The sequence below is a fragment of the Schistocerca cancellata genome, chromosome 8 (assembly GCF_023864275.1).
Source record: "Schistocerca cancellata isolate TAMUIC-IGC-003103 chromosome 8, iqSchCanc2.1, whole genome shotgun sequence".
Classification (NCBI taxonomy): domain Eukaryota; kingdom Metazoa; phylum Arthropoda; class Insecta; order Orthoptera; family Acrididae; genus Schistocerca; species Schistocerca cancellata.
Window position 1 is genome coordinate 98,311,306 of NC_064633.1, and position 18,392 is coordinate 98,329,697.

Below are 18,392 nucleotides of genomic sequence, written 5' to 3' on the forward strand. Positions count from 1 at the left end.
TATGCAAATAACAAGTGCGCACCGGGGTTGAAATACTCGATGCTGGTGTACACACATACATTCCAGACAGGACGGTCACAGGAGCTTTTAGTTCGAGAGAGGCAAACCACACACTGGGAGGCCGGTCCCTTCAGAGGAGAGTCAACCTCGGCCACCCGTGGAGCAGACAGCATGTGCCCGAGTGAAAGGAGAAACGACCCCGTGTTTGGCTTAAAAGCAAATTCCGCAACATTGTGTCGGAGCATCCAACCTACACATTCTTTACACACAGCACGCAGTTTCAGAGATTTACACAGGGAGACAGCAAATGCCAATACTACAGACTTCTGGATTGGTTGCCTTAAACAAAACGTCATTCTCCCGTTTTAGAAGAGCTATGCTGATTGGCAGATGATATTTCTGACGCCTTGAGCTGAAGGAGTAATGGAAGAGACCGAAAGATATACCCCTTCACGTCCGGCATGGACAGGCGCCGTTCCGTTGTCACTCTTGGAGAGAGGAAGATTTGAAGATGAGATAAACAAACTTATGACATCATGGAGTAAGGAATTTGTTTTCAGTTCTGACCAATCGGGATTTGAAAAGGAAATGGGTGGGAAAGAAACTCTGGAAATTAGAGGTACCAAAAGAATTCCATCAAGATCAACTATCATCAATGCCTTAACGCATTCAAATAAAATAGTGCCGGCTGTTAATCTGGATGATAAATTGGCTGAAAAGTTATTTATTGTGCAGCAAGAAGTTTGTGGTGCTCTGCCCCCTACAATTCTATCTCGTGTGCTTCATATTGCAAGGGCAGTAAGGAATACTTACGTCACAGCAAGCAAGAGTGGGAGAATGGGCGTAAGAGGACTATAGTAATGGGATAAACTTTGTTCTAATGCATTTGTTAGTGCAGGTTGCATACATTCAGAGGCAGACTTGATTGATTTATGACACCCTCCTCTTCCCCTTAATCTATTGTTCTGCTAAGTGATTTGTGACCCCCTGGGATTGTTTTATGATCTCCTGGGGATAATCCGTCCTTCTGAGAAAGCCCCCACCCCTTCCCTTCCACCTCCACCTCCTCTCTCCCTCTGGAAACCTCCAACCCTCCCCATTTCTCCTCACTGATACAAACACAGTTTCAGGCCTGAGTTACTCGAACAGCCCCCTCCCACTCTATCAATTTGGTTTACTAATTAATTAAATTGATCAGTTAATTAACTCCTCTCCCAGTGGGCAATCGCCCAGTCCTCCTCCTTCCCTCCCCCATCTGGGAATTAACATTAAAACGACTAAATCTGATGGGAAATTCAATCACATAGCAAAGGATACTCAGTTTATTCATAAAATTCAGTTCGCAGGGGTTGGATATCTCTTGATCATCATTCTCTGCTACTTTGGAAGATAAACGTATTGTGAAGTACATGGAAAATCAGTAATTAATTAGATCCCTTCTTTCTTCGATTGCACAAGAAATAACTCATAACTCACCACACATAATTACACTATTAAAAACCTTTTGATCATGAAGCATGCATCATCCACCATGCTGCACCATGCACCAGCCCCCTCACATATAGCTCAATTAAAAAGAAAATACTAATATTAATGAATAAATGCAATAATTGTACTAGCTGTGTGACCGGTTACGAAGTCTCGTAACCGGTTGGTCCTGACTATTATTAGCACCCAATCTGACTGCATAAAATAAAAAATAAAGAATGACAAGGAATTTCCACAATTGATTAATTAAGTCCCCTGCAACTATAAAAGCTACGAAAAAACAAAGCACAAGTGTAACTGCTCTGTGTGTGGTAATGTGACTCAACGTACATGTATCTGGCTCGGAACGTTCTCAATACAACAAAATATTTTAAACACCGTTTACGAGGGCTATCCACAAAGTACATTACGTTTTCGTTTGTGTCCGTTAGGGGCGGGGCTAGCGCGACCATCTTGGTGTCATGGCATTCCGCCGCTCAGTCGGCATCCTACCGTGCTAGTGAGAGGTTCGTGCTGTACTCCGTTGAGTTACTGTGACAGTTTGAAATGTCAGCGTTAATTGAAAATGCCGTGAAGTGTGAAGTGCGTGCTGTAATAAGGTTTCTGACTGCAAAAAACTGTACACCGATAGAAATTATCGGCAGCTTTGTGAAGTGTATGGGGACAACATAATCACTTAAGGCGGAGTGCGTCAGTGGGTCATAAAATTTAAAAATGGCCGAACTAACGTTCACGACGAAGAGCGAAGTGGAAGACCCAGCATAGTGACTGCCGAACTTGTCGAAAAAGTCGATGCCGCGGTCCGTCAAAACCGTAATTTCACAATAACGGAACTCTCTATGAGTTTTCCACAAATTTCACGAAGTTTGTTGCACGAAATCATCACCGAAAAGCTTGGTTACCACAAGTTTTGTGCACGATGGATACCAAAAATCTTGACAGAGATTCACAAAAATCAGCGAATGGCTGCAGCGTTAACGTTTTTAGACGCTTACGAGAAAGATGGCGACGCATTACTCGATCGCATCGGTACTGGTGACGAAACATGGGTTAAGCATGTGAACTGCGAGACAAAATTGTAGTCAATGCAGTGGGGGCACACAAGTTCCCCCCAAAAACCCAAGAAATGCATGCAGACAATGTCGGCAAGGAAGGTGATGGCGACTGTCTTTTGGGACAGAAAAGGTGTGATTTTTGTGGATTTCCTGGAAAGAGGCACTACAATAAACTCTCAAAGGTATTGCCAAACTCTGCACAACCTCAGAGGAGCAATACAAAACAAGCGCAGGGGAAAGTTGGGCTCAAAGATCTTGCTGATTCACGACAACGTCCGGGCCCACACGGCAAATGCCACTCGTGAAGTTCTCGAATCTTTTAAGTGGGAGTTATTTCCTCAGTCCCGACCTGGCACCGAGCGACTTACACTTATTCCCAGCAATGAAGAAGTGGATGGCTATGAGGCGTTTTGATGACGACGCACAGTTTCAAGAAGAGGTAACCACGTGGTTGAAGGCGCAGTCGGCCGAATTTTACGGCGAAGGAATTTCCAAGCTCGTCCATCGCTACGATAAGTGCCTTAATTTAAATGGCAGCTATGTAGAAAAGTAGTATTTAAGTGTGGCTTTCATCTGTATACAATAAAAAAAATTTACAATACTTTATTTATTTTTAATTCCAAAACGTAATGTACTTTGTGGATAGCACTTGTACAATGAACTAATTGAAAAACCAGAAATACTATAATTGGACATTGAAACCAGAATTACAAGATTAATAAATGAACACGAGCCAGATGCTTTGTTGACTGTATCTGTGAGCAAGAGGGATTGTTATTAAAGAAAACTGTAATACCTTTTTACATATATATTGACGAAAATATTCCATTACACCAGCATCATAAATCAAAAGTCCATCTCCTTTCTCAAATATATTGTGACAATTGCATATTCTTCCATCTATACATTACACCAACCGAACAGTACAACATTTCAGTCAACACTCAGATCGTCTACTCTCTCGCCCAACAGAACAACAACTGTCCTCGACATCCTCTGAACTACTACTGCACCCAGTGGAGGCGGCGGAATAATAATCTTTGGCGCAATCTTTGGTGCTGTGACTCAGTGTAGCCACCTTTCAACAGTTGCTGACAGGGCCGCGAAATTTTGAAGATATTTAGGTTACTTATAACACATAGCAGCGGACTTGTGCCAACGTGCTGCTCCTGGTCACATACTCGACAATACCACCAATACCCCGTCCATGGAGATATCGTCTTACCTGCAATAAACATCACTGCTGCACTGTCAATTTACCCCAAGTGAGGCTAGCCCGTCTCGCAATAATTTCACATGTTTGTTGTCTTATCCCAGACGTCGAAATTCCTAGCTCACCAGCCACTGGTCGCTAATTGAATGTTCCAACGCATCACCTCACAAGTTTTACTCTAAATACGGTAGTATAGAGAGAAAGAAAGGCTACACAAAGTACACCACTTGGTGGTACTGGACTATGTGTCAACATTGATAGGGTTGCTTCTGAAACTACACAATCACAATGTGATGTAGTAAATACTCACTGAGAGCTAAGGACGTAATGAACACAGTGTCAGTCTTCTTCATGTGTCACATCTGCGCAGAACACGTCCCCACATTTCACCGACTTACCTCAACATTAGCAAGCACATATCAAAGAAACATAGCATTCTCAAAATATATGATGAATCCACACGCCTCGCTTTACATGAGCGTATACGTCACTGATTGACCGCTATTTTTAATTTACAAACATAGCATAAGCTTGCCACAACATTTATGACTATTTTTCGTCCGAGCTAGGTTTCTCTTTTGGCTTCAGTCTTATTTCCTTTGTTCCAGCAAGGACTCAAGAGTATAAAATAAATCGGTTCGTCATTTAACAATTTATTCTGCCCACATCTTTGGAGTATTTAGTGTCAGACGTTATTAGTGGTGAGTCTGTGTTATTTCCTCAGCCATGTAACGGAATAGTTATACTATACGCAGGAGCAAATTTTTTAAAGGAATCGATTTCGATACAAGTATCGATCGCTTAGTCTTGAAACAATATATATTCAAGCTGCCAATGCAGATGTTCTTGTAAACTTCTAAAATGTATTACTTTTTACATGCACATTATTTAAAAGTCATGAAAAGATGTGAAACGTTATTTATCAAATTTTAATCACTGCTCCACTCCAAGGATTTGAGTGATGTTTTAATTAAGAGAGAAATTAATGCCGTGAGACTCTAGCAGTGGGATCTGACGATTGACTTGTCGAGCCCTGCGGTGCCGTGCGCAGCCGCAGCGATGGGTGACAGTGGTGGGGCTCTGAACGGCGTAGGCGCTTGTCAACGCCGGTGGGTGTAAAAATTACTGGGATGCAAAAAGGGCGTCGAATCTTCAACAAAGTAGTGTCACTTTTCATGTTCATGCTGTTAAGTCGTACCTGCAAACATCAAGTTACGGACGCAAGAATTTCCGGACTTATGATGCTGCGAAGTTTCTTGAGCAATGGCTGCCGCTGGGACAATGGTTCTGAGGTGCGTCATGTTGCTTGACTTTTATTAAGTTATCAGAGACGTGAAGAAGCTGTGTGAGATCATCGTTCATCATTGCTTCAACGACGCATCTACAGTCTCACTTCCGCCGGCGAAAACCACTAAAGCAGTAAATAATGAGAACATTACCGCCGGGCGTGGTGGCCAAGCGGTTAAAGGCGCTACAGTCTGGAACCGCGCGGCCGCTACGGTCGCAGGTTAGAATCCTGCCTCGGGCATGGATGTGTGTGATGTCCTTAGGTTAGTTAGGTTTAAGTAGTTCTAAGTTCTAGGGGACTGATGACCTTAGAAATTAAGTCCCATAGTGCTCAGAGCCATTTGAGAACATTACCTAGTTTATTAACAACAGTGATTAGACTTCTATTTGATATGTATGTGTATTATTCTTAATCCACTTTATTTTTAAAAAATGAACTGAATTATAATTATGATCTTCAGAACCGTAATAATATCCCGAGAATATAATATTTCCCCATACAATGCTAATAATGCAATTAGTTTTAACAGCAATTTTAGGTATCTATGCACTCGTTGCCTGTGTTTTCCCACTTGGTGAAGTAAACTCACTAATTGGAAGTTCACAACCCAGTTAATAATTTTCAGTAAATTATTACGCAACAGTGTAAAAATGGCTGCCAGAGTATGGCATTAGAATAAGTTTGGTCTGTTTCGATCACAGAATTTTCGGCACAAAGCACAATTCACAACTCTTTTAAATTTCACAGTAAATTTCAGAATTGATTAAAATCAAATTATCTCCTTCACAGACTGGTGACCGTAAGAACATAGACATAATATTTCTTCCAGAGGGTTTGAAAAGGCAGACACAATTTCTCTTTCTCTGCATCTCCAGTTCTTACTGTTCAACGGGTGGTTGTATTCACAGTACCATAAAGATCCTGAAATAGGCGAGCTCTTGTTCTTGTAGTAGGGTGTAATTTACGATCGAGCCCCAGCATCCAACAGTTAGTTCGGAATTATTAGTTGGTCGCTTTAATTGTGTAACGACAATCCACTTAGTACGCATACTGATCAGTTAGTAAAGAAAAGTGGCAATAATATCGTTAGTTGCCTAAATAAATACAATGCAAATACGCACGTGAGTGGCAGGGCGAGAAGTTTGTGTTCACTGATAACTTTTACGAAAGCTAAAATTACGATCAGTGATACAGCCAAAGTCACACCTCAGGACTACATAGGCGGCAGCTTCAGCCCGAGTTTCGCGTGCAGCGGCCTATGGCGCGGAACAATAGTTTTCGTTATTCATCATAAATGTTTTGACGATACTTGGTAGCGTTTAAACGATATCAACTTATGTAACAAACAATTATAAGGCCATCTGGTCACAAAACAGCAGTTTCATAATAAATATTAAATAAGAAACTTGAAGCGATTGTACACAGTCTGTTGCCATGTAAAATCGCTTACTGACTTCATGTAAGATCGAGAGGGTTCGGTCACAACCAGAAACAATTAAATCTTTCACAGAATGGTTCCAGCCTAACTCAATTCGAAGCGTCCAACACAGATGTAGGCGATCATGGGACTACTCCACTGTTATCCTTTTGGTCATTCATACGTCTTCTTAATAAGACAAAGAGTCCAGCCGATACTCAGCTAATTTCTCTCACCCCTTTTGTCAACCACATTTTTTTTATTTATGCATGTAACACTATTGGATCTAAGCAGTATTGTACATATTTTGCAATACATTCATTACGATAAGTGTGTTGAAAGTTACAGTTTACGTACAACATGATAACGCATTTAGTACTTACTATAATGCAGAAAAAATAAATGGAGACAAAGAGTGTGGTGTGCGTACTGTAAGACCTTTGGTACACACACCATCAGATTATTTGACTTGTCGCTCTAACGAAGTAGGCGAGTGTCAGCAATATGTCTCGTGGTCTTATCGTGGAGTGTTTATCTTCTGCCGTTAGATCAGACGATAGAAATGCCACTTGCACGCTTAGAGTAGCAGATTGATGGTGACCAACAGAACTTGATTAATTTTCACAAACATTTATTAAAATAATAAATAACATAGACATTACGTAACTTGATTCTGGATGCTGTTTACAATTGACAATCTGAAGTTCCTTTGGTCTTGGTACGTTAATCTTATTCTCACATATCTCTGATACTTGTCAAAGTGTCTATTCGTATATCTTCATGGCTATGTACAGGATTATGGTAATCTTATTAGGCGCAGACTGAAACTTGACTACAGACTAATGCAGACTAATGCAGACTGACTAAGCGGAGGTCTGTACACTCGTTATAATACCTCTCGTGTTCAGGTATCACTGCGCGAGTGTGATACGTGAGGAGAAAAGGTTCTACGTTAGCAGCAATCTCATTGGCTGCATTACATATTAATACGTGGATCGGCTGAAGCAGAATTTGGTCCCTCTCTAAGACAGCGCCATCTCGTAGTGCGGAGACGGACGAGCGCTGCGCCTGCGCTGTTGTGCTTAGCGGGGGGCGCTCTAGTGGGAAAGTTGTGTACGCGCTGACTACACAGACCTATGTACACAACAAAGAGATCGTTGGACACCATGTATATTAATCACTTTCTTCAAGTTTACTTCCGCAGTTTGTTCGCACATAGTCAACTATGGTGGCCGACAATACCATAGACACAATGCCTAAGAAAAAAAATTATATTTTTAAACTTTTTGAAATGGTTATTGAAGGCTGCAAAATTCAGTATTTGTACCCAGTGGAACTAAGTTGTTATCTTTCACAAAATTTGTCGTAATATATACTTAACATTTGTAAGTAGGCTGTTTAGATTTTTATATGGGTAATGCCACGTAGCGCTCTATATGAAAATCACTGGCTGTGCTGTGTGCAGTATGTGGCTAGTTTGCATTGTTGTCTGCCATTGTTGTCATGAACTGCTACAGCTGGATGTGAACAGCGCGTAGCGTTGGGCAGTTGGAGGTGAGCCGCCAGCAGTGGTGGATGTGGGCAGAGAGATGGCGGAGTTTTGATAATTTGTAATACTGGATGTCAATTATGAATATTAAGGTAAATACATTGTTTGTTCTCTATTAATATCTTTCATTTGCTAACCATCCCTATCAGTAGTTAGTGCCTTCAGTAGTTTGAATCTTTTATTTAGCTGGCAGTAGTGGCGCTCGCTGTATTGCAGTAGTTCGAGCAACGAAGATTTTTGTGAGGTAAGTGATTTCTGAAAGGTATAGTTTAATGTTACTCAGGGCCATTCTTTTGCAGGGATTTTTGATAGTCAGATTGCGTTGCGCTAAAATTATTGTGTGTCAGGTTAAGCACAGTCTTGTACAATTGTTCTAAGGGGACGTTTCATATTGTACAAATTGTTCTAAGGGGACGTTTCATATGTCGACCCTTAGCCTAGGATACCTCACTGGAATCTTCTGATTTTTTCTTGTAGTTTGTGTATTTAGTGTAGCTTTAGCGCGTAATTGTAGAGAGAATCTCCTTGGTAGTTGTTGTCTTTCATTGTTGTACAGTAAAACAGTTGTGGCATGCATGTAGCTTTGCGCCAAGTATTTCGCTGCTGCAATTAACTAGATATTATTTTCAGTGCTATGTTAATGTGTTCTCTTATTTTTGCTATTCAAATTGTGCTTTTCTGTGTCATCGTGTGAAATATTGTGACAATAATGGCGTGTGAAAAACGTAACACTCGGCTCCAAAGTAAACTAAGAAATGACAGTGAAGACGAAAGCAGTGTGTTGGCCCCACCATGTAATGAGTTAACTAATATTCAAAGTAGTAATTTGGTAACTGTGCATAGGGAAATGGAGCGGGCGTCAGACAATGGCGTAGGCAGTGAAACAGGTAGTGAACAGGGAAGCATTGTCGATCGATCGGTCGGCAACAGCTCGCCTCAGGAATCCGAAATGATAGGACACAATTTTGCAAATACTGTAGATTCAGGTTTTGCGTCCTCACCGTTTTCTCAAATAAGTCAAGACACATTTTCAGCTTGTCAAAATGTGAATGTTGCCGGTGCAAATGCACTGCCGAAAAGAGTAGAGGAACAGATTCCAGACACTAATGCATTGTTATTACAACTAATGCAACAAATGGAACAAAATCAGAGACAAACACAGCAAAAGCTTCAAAAGTTAGACACAATGGAACAACACCAGAGACAAACACAGCAAAAGTTAGACACAATGGAACAAAATCTTCGGAAGTTAGACACCACACTTGAACAAACACGTGAAGATTTAACTACTGAGTTACATAACATCGAATCGAAATGTCAAAAAGCCTGTAATGACGTAAAAACACAAATTTGTGAGCATTTCCAACCTATTTTTTCGCGGCATGAAAATGCATTACAGAATCACGAAGCAGCCATAAAAGCGCTGCAAACCATTGTTCATGAAAATCATGAGACCTTGTGGGCTAAAATTGACTCAGTTGCATCTACCGATTCGGTTACGCAACTGGCAAAAACTCAGGAAAACTTAAAGAACACAGTAGATTCGATTTCAACACAACTGGACACTCTGAAACTTGGTTCAGAAAAACACACTGAGGAAATGTGTTCACTATCGGAGAAAGTAGCTGAACTTTCGGATCAGGTCACTAACTTATCTACAAAGGTAGATGATGATCTGAATGACACAAGACCCGTAGCCTTCACTGACACAGAAGAGTATGAACAAATAAGAAAATTCAAACAAAATCAGAATCAAATTAATACGCAATACAAAAGAGAAATGCGGGAAGTACAAGATCAGCTGACACAGGTAATACAAGAATTACGTATTTCAGAGGACACTCGCGCCCCAATAAGGGAAGAGGGACATAGAAATACGGAACAGCCACAAAATAATAACACAGGGCTTTTCGGTAATTATGAAAGAAATTGGCAAGACACACCGAATTTTGAGATGGAATCGCCGACACGACGTAACAATGACCGATATGCTACTCGCCGACACGATGATTTTGATTATAAGCTGTTCATTACTACACGTAAATTCAAAACATTTAAGAATTCTGCCAACGACATTCATCCACAAGCGTGGCTCCATCAATTCTCTCATTGTTTTCCTCCCAACTGGTCATTGGAGCACAGGTTAGAATTTATGTGTGGCTACTTGGAGAATGAACCAGCTGTAAGAATGCGATCGGTCATTCACGATTGTCACAGTGAAGGAGAATTTTACCACGCCTTCCTCTCAGCGTATTGGTCTCAAGCTACACAAGACCGCGTAAAACATAGCATCATGATGATGAAACACTTTGAACAATCTGAATTTTCCAGTCTTGTGAAATATTTTGAAGACATGTTGCACAAGAATCAATACCTGTCAAACCCATACAGCCCCTCAGAACTCATCCGCATTTGCTTAATCAAACTGCCTGAAAATTTACGACATATTATTTTAGCAGGACGTTGCAAAGACGACATTGAAGCTTTTCAGGGACTGTTACAAGAATTAGAAATTGATACAGACAGTCGCGGGATGCGAAAACAGGAAAACAATCACTACAGGTCACATCCGTCACAATTCCGTGACGACAGAAATAATAACTGGACACGACAAGTCTATTCTTACAACGCAAATCGTGACCAAAACAGACACCACCCGTATGACAACCGTTGGCAGAGTAGTAATAATTACAGGGAAAGATCACCTCTCCGCAGTAATGACTATCACAGAAACAATCAGAGAAACAGACAATATGGGAACCAAAATAACTATTATCAAGGGAGACAGAATAACTTTAGACGCAACGGTCCAGTGCGTAGTTACGATTCTGGGAGAAATTCTCCACCACATGACCGACAAGAAAGAAACTATCGAACCTACCGACATGACGACAGACGATATGATCGTAACGACAGACCTGAATTGCATCAGAACTGGCGAGATTTAAATAGAGCAGAGCACTCTCGTCACGATGAATTTGTAGAAGTTAGGTCTCCAAATCCCAATAACGACGCGCGCCAACAAAGAGACAATAGGCGATGACTCACACCACTGGCAGCCACAAGACGTACTTATGAAACTGACGACGCAGCTGCCGTAGCTAGTAATTACGTAAAAATGGAAGACATTAGGGACATCTTACTCCAGGAACACGACGTAAAACATAACAACATTGCATATCCTGTGATTCATATTACTGTAAATGACGTAAAATTTACGGCAGTACTTGACTCTGGCAGTCCCATTTCAGTAATTAGCGAAACAGCTTTTAGCAAATGCAACAAAGCGAACGATTGCCCCACACTTCCGTTACGTAAGATTAAATTACAAGGTGCAATCTTTGGAAAAAGTGTAGATGTACGCCAACAAACCAATTTAGAATTCTTTTGTCAAAGCCACAGCTTCTCTATGAACTTCCTTATTGTTCCATTATTGTCGACGGAAATTATACTGGGAGTAGACTTTTTGAATGAATATAAAGCAATCTTAAGCTTTCACGATGCTGAAATAAGTTTAGAGAAAGAAGGTAAGTCAATAGCTTTGAAATTTGAAGACTGGCTCTCAAACCATGATGAGGACATTAATCGGCTTTACGTTCTGTTAGACAACAGTTCGGAATTTTCTACGGAACTAGACACCAACAATCACTCTGCAAGTACTGAAAGGGATGATATTGACGGCATATTTGAAATTAATGAGTTAATTCAGAATAAAATTCAAATAATTGAGAATTGTAATGACACTGATAGGCAGGACCTTTTTGAGATTTTACAAGCACATTCCACAGTTTTTACTCACAAAACAGGAACAATCAAGGGATTTCAATACCAATTTCGTGTTCGTGAGCATACTAAATTTTGTGTTAGACCATACGTAATTCCGGCGCATTATAGGGACCGTGTTAGATCAGAAATACAATCTATGCTTGTCGAGGGCATTATTGAGCCTGCAGTAAGCTCATACAACAACCCATTACATGTTGTTGAGAAGAAGAATGGATCGATCAGGCTTGTTTTAGATTCGAGACAAATCAATACTATCATCATTCCTGAAACAGACAGGCCGCAGATGATGGAAGAACTTCTTCAAAATTTTAATGGTGTAAAAGTGTTATCTTCCATTGATCTCAGATCCAGCTTTTATCAGATCGAACTTCATCCAGAATGTAGAAAATACACAGCTTTCCTTTGTTTCGGCGTTTGTTATCAGTTTCGGAAACTTCCTTTTGGTTTGAACATTTCTTCGGCAGCATTCATTCGCGGGTTAAATTCCATATTACCTGAGTTCTTAAAACGTCACATCACTTTATATGTGGACGATATTCTAATAGCAGAAGCTTCATGGGAACAACATAACCGCATCCTCAACAGTTTGTTACGTATTTTTGCAGAATCTGGAATTACAGTTAACTTGGAAAAGTCTGAATTCTGTAGGTCAAAGGTGAAGTTTTTGGGACATATTATTTCTTCTGAAGGCATTCAGCCGGATCCTGAAAAGTTAGAAGCAATTAGAGCCATTCCAGTTCCATCCACAAAAAAACAAGTCCGCAGTTTTCTAGGTCTCGTAAATTTTTACCGTCGTTTTCTGAATATGCAAATTCTAGTTACACCAAAACTTTGTTCTCTCACTGGAAAAAATACTATTTGGAACTGGGACGAACAAGCACAGTTGGAATTCAATTCTTTGAAAGAAGCGTTACTTCACGCGCCAATACTAGCTCATCCAGATCTGTCACAAGATTTCTGCCTTAGCACTGATTCTTCCAAAGTTGGTCTTGGTGCCCATTTATTTCAAGAAGCCATAGAAGATGACATTACTGTTCAGAAAACCATTGCTTTTGCTAGCCGAGTGCTAACAAAATCTGAAAAAAATTATTCCGTTACTGAATTAGAAGCTTTAGCTATCGTTTGGGCATTTAACAAATTCCGTTTCTTTCTTTCTGGTAAGCACGTAAAAGTATACAGTGATCATCGTGCATTACAATTTCTTATGTCTTCAAAATTAAATCATGATAGGTTAAAACGTTGGGCATTGTTTCTGCAAGAATTCCGCTTCACAATAGTCTACATTCCCGGCAAGGAGAACATTGTTGCGGACGCGCTGTCACGCGCACCGGCTGGGCTTGAGAAAAGTAACACAGAAGGCAACCTCGAGAAAAATTTCAGTATTCTTTACATTCAGAAAGTTGCCTTTGAAAACTTCATCACCACATCTTTAAAGGACATTGCTCATGAACAAGATAAAGATCCGATTTGGAAAGACATCAAAAGTAAATGGCATGAAAAGACACACACTCAGATTCGGCATTATTACCTGGTTAGAAACAACATACTGTTCAAACGCTGCACTGTTGATGACAAGCTATGGGTACTTTGCATTCCAGACGATTTTGTTAATAAGCTCATCTGGTACATTCATTTCAGCTACGCACATTTTGGCCCACGAAAATGTTATCATATTCTTCGAACGACTTGTTATTTTAACAATATGGAAAAGAGAATTCGAAGAGTCTTGTCTATTTGTAAACTTTGACAAAAGGCGAAACCATCTACTGTCTCCCATCGTGCTCCGCTGTTTCCTATCATTCCTTCTAAATTAAAAGAATTTGCTGCTGTTGATCTCTTGGGACCCCTTGTCAGAACATCGAATGGATTTTCGTACGTTCTAGTCGCTGTTGAACTTACTTCAAAATTTGTTTCTTTCACTCCGTTACGTAAAGCCACTGGACGGTCTGTATCCAACGCCTTTGTTAAAAATTTCTTACGTGAAGTGGGACACGTTAGTAAAGTCATTTCAGATAACGGACCGCAATTCAGATCTGCTGTTTGGTCACGCATGCTTCGGAATCATAAAATCAAACCTGTTTTTATTTCATTGTATTCACCACACTGTAACCCGTCTGAACGGATTATGAAAGAAATCAATAAGCTTTGCAGACTTTATTGTCACAGAAAGCACCAGCATTGGGACAGATATTTACACTTATTTCAAAATGTGCTGAATGAAATGCCTCATGATTCCACTGCTTTACCACCTACTCTTGTACTGAAGAATGTAGAACCTCCGAACAGAATCAGAGAGCTTGTACCTTTCCCGAATACACGTAAACTTCGACACAAAGACATAATTGATTTGGCTCTAAAAAATATAAAATCTGCAGCAGACAAAAGGAGAAAACTACACGGTAAAGCAAATGCAAAGAAATTATATATTGGTCAGAAAGTTCTCATTAAAGCTCATTCATTGTCACATAAGAAGAAACACTTGAGTCACAAATTCTTTCTAGTTTACAATGGACCTTACAGAATCCGACGTATACCACATGACAATTGCGTTGAAGTTGAAACTCTGCGTACTAGGAAGAGTAAAGGTTTACACCACATTTCTCATGTAAAACCATTTATTGACAGATAATCTGCTTTTTAACTTAGTCTTTGCAATTTTCACTTCACGCTACTTGTACAATTTGTCCCACTGAGAAACTGTTACCATGCAACAATGTTTGAAGTTAAATATCCAGTCGAGAACCAAGAGAACTTATTTAAACAGAAATTACGAATGCATTGTTATTGCGAACAGACGACACAGTGTTGTTATTTATACATTCCTCCTTGTTAGTTGCACGATTACGTAACGAATATACGGCTTACATACTTAGAACATATACCAGCACTGCTAATGAAATTTTCATGCAACATTTTGGTTTGCTTGAGAGTGGATTCAGGATTTGAGGTGCTTTCTGTGAAATGCCAGATGACACAGTGGTTAGTTTATGTGACAGCTACACGATTTTATCACGACGCTGCTAATGCGTGACAATTTACAATGTTGCTTTTGCGGTGTATCTGTTTTATATCTGCACAGTTTTTTCTGAATTCTTCTATAAAGTGAGACATGTTTCAGTGGTGACTTTTGTGGTATAGGTACAAGGAAACAGCCTTTTCTGTAGCACAACAATACGTTACAGCACAGTACTTTCTTCATCACGGCAATAAGCGTAATAACTAAGTTATCTATACGCAAAGCATTTCACTTTTGTGTATCATGAGGTAAGTACATTGACTTCTGCAGAACTTAGCTTTCGGAGGACAATAACTACGACACTTCCCAGAGATTATCTTACAGCAAGACGCATATTTAGCGCTAAAGGACACGTATTTGAGTGATTAATTTTGTACTTAAAACATTTATTTTTAAAGATTTTTGAATTACAAAGAAGGTTTTTCGTGATACATTTCATTCCATAGCTGTAATCTGTAACACCTGAGGGTGTAATTACAATAAACCTCAGGGGGGTACACGCCTACTTTGTGTACCATGTGTTTGGCAAGCACAAGGAGCCCTAGCTAATATGGTATTTGCTTATACAATTTAACACATCGGTACCATATTTCTCTAACACATAAATTACACAGCTATCTGATCATTTAACAGAGAAACAAACATCTTTTTACTACGTCAGTGACACATGTTTACGCAATTACAGAGTTGGATTACTTCACACTTAAGAAATTGTACTTTGTCTGTACTTTGTGAACTGTTCATATTTTTTCGGAACCATTGTGATATTATGAGAGCTTTGAATGATGTATTTGGTATGAGATCATGATTTTTAAAGTACGTTTGAGGTAGATGACACTACTGAAATGAGCAGAGAATTTTCTTTAGGTTTAGAAACAATTGCAGAAAGCTACGACGTTTTTGAGATTTGACTGAGGTGTTATGATGTTATTATTACGACGACGATGTGTATTATGCTGTTGAGGTATGTTTATGTCAATAAGATGATGCTACCATATATGAGGAAGGTGATTACCTGTTTATATGTATATGAATAATGAATAGAAGATAGGGACTCTTGACTTGTGAAAAAGGTTGTTGGAAACCAAGAATCGTACTTTAAGAGTTATGAAATGTGTGTGTAAATGCGTGAATGTATCACAATGCCGGCGAAAATTTTTTGGACACTGTTGTATTCATAGGATTTTGTTTCTACACACTTGCAACGCAAATTCTCGACCCGTGAAATTTTGTATGTGAGACTGTCACTGCAGCGGAAACTGCTGTCGTAAATATTTCCGTAAGAAAGTGACCACCTGCACGTGCGTCGTCGGCACACAGCTGTGTCAGACACCTGGAGAACAAGCCATTAGAGTGAGGGCCTTTCCGGAAGCACAGGTAGAAAAACAAAAAAGGGGTTAACCATGCTATTGACAATCCTTTGTAGAGGGCATCGCTAATGCGACACGCTCGTTACTTGAAAACATATGATTTTTGTAATGCGTTGTGGGCACACAGCTGCGTCAAACACCTGGAGAACAAGCCATTAGGGTGTGCCTTTCATCGCTAATGCGACACCCTCGTTACTTAAAAACATATGATTACTCGCACTTTGTGCTAATTATTGAAATGCTTATGAATTGATGGGAAATATTCGTACATCTGCACACCTGATTATGACAAGTGTCTTTCTCCGAGAGTTGAGTGCTACTGACTTACGAAATGCCACATGACTATTGAATGATATTTTTATGCTTTGCTTTTCATAGTTGCTTATTTCATTTAATATCTGGTTTCCAGCTGTGTTGCAGCATTAGTTTTATAAAATAAACTGAGATGCATTTGCTAATGTGAACTCTTTCTGTCAACAGATCTATTAAATAATTATTTTATGATCCACATTCTTTAAAAAAGGAGCACTTGGAAAGGGAAGAACAATAAGAAGGAACTAGTAACAGTAACACATAATTTTCTTTTCAAGTACATGGTAATATTTTTTTTTACAATAAGTTGTTATGGTGCACCACTTTAATTACATAGACATTAAGATGTGAATAGACATTTCCCTTGTCTGCACTGTTGTTTTTACTGTAATATTTTTTCTGCTTGAGCTATGTCATGTCTAGGTATAAGTTGCTACTGTTTGCCAGGTATAGTGTTATTGAATTTGACTTTTGCTAATTTCTTAATGCTGCTTGCTTCGCAAATCTGCGTTTTTTTTCATTGCTGTTTATATTAACTGTGTTATGTGATGCTGCATTGCCTCGTCCCTTGGTATATATATCTGAGCTCAGTAGATTTAAGTTAGCTTAAGAGGGGGTAGACTATATAAGAAACTGACTATGGAGAATAGGTAAAGAATGCAATGCGAAGTGATATGAAAAAGATTGGGCCCAAATGAGTATTGTACAATCAGAAATAATATGAATAGAATACAGGAAGGAGGTATAGATAGGACTTTTTGGGAATAATGATGAATGAAGGGAGATCTCCGAGAAGTAAAGAAAGTTTTGAAAATACTGCAGTAAAACAAACCCTGTCCTTTCCTTCTATTATTCCGCTATATGTTTGTGTACCCTTGTGTATTTGTGTTTTTCCTGTCTTTATGTGTTTAGCTGATGAGAGCTATGTTGTAGAATTTTTCTAATACTCTGTTATTTTCTTTGTAATGATGCTTAGACATTATTTATTCTGTTTTGTTTTAATGCTCATGTGTGAAATTGATGTTTCGAAAGTGATTCTGATCTTTTATTTTTGTACTCATGTCATCATTCCTGTAACACTGATGTATATGTTTATTTCTATTCTTTTGTAAAGCCCCTATTACTAAAAAATGTTATCTGTATTGTTATGTTTTTAATGATGTATTTTGTACCTTTGTAATTGTATTCTTATGTCATAAAATTGTAATTGACACCAGTTCATCATATTATTAACTTGTAAGCATTCATTTCACTGCACACTTTTCTGTTGGTCATACTATATGGACACTATGTGAGAAGTTGGGACTGTTAGTGTTTGCACGTGTGTTACTAATTCAGCAAGGGACTGGATAACAGCATTGCTGGTTCTAAGGACAATTCCAAAAACTTTGTGAGTGCACAAGTGGTGGTTATGGACTTGCTCTATTATCCGCAAGACTCTTCAATGGTGATTGTGCACCTGCACAGTCGCAACAGATGGCTGCTGGCCATCTCTACAAGGACTACAGTGGGTCTGCACCTCTGGTGGCCCACCAATACCACAATCTCTACCAGGACTACAGTGGGTCTACTCTGTGATGACCTACCTACCAATATTCTTCGAAACGTCGACTGACTCTGCTGTGGGTTTGCTCTGTTGTGGCCCATTACCTGTCAGCATGTCAAGAGTCAGCACTGTCTTACCGTTGGAAGGACAATACTACTTCTTCAAGACTGCATGGAAATCCACTACTTCCGTGTGCATTGTATTTTACTGCTCAGACTTTGAGCAAACAAACTGCAGGTTTACTCTTATGATGAATGATCAGGACTGTCTTTATTGACTGTGAAAAAATTTTAGCTGTTGACCAACATTGTATCAATAAGTGTGTGCATTTGATATCTTTGTTATTGTAATT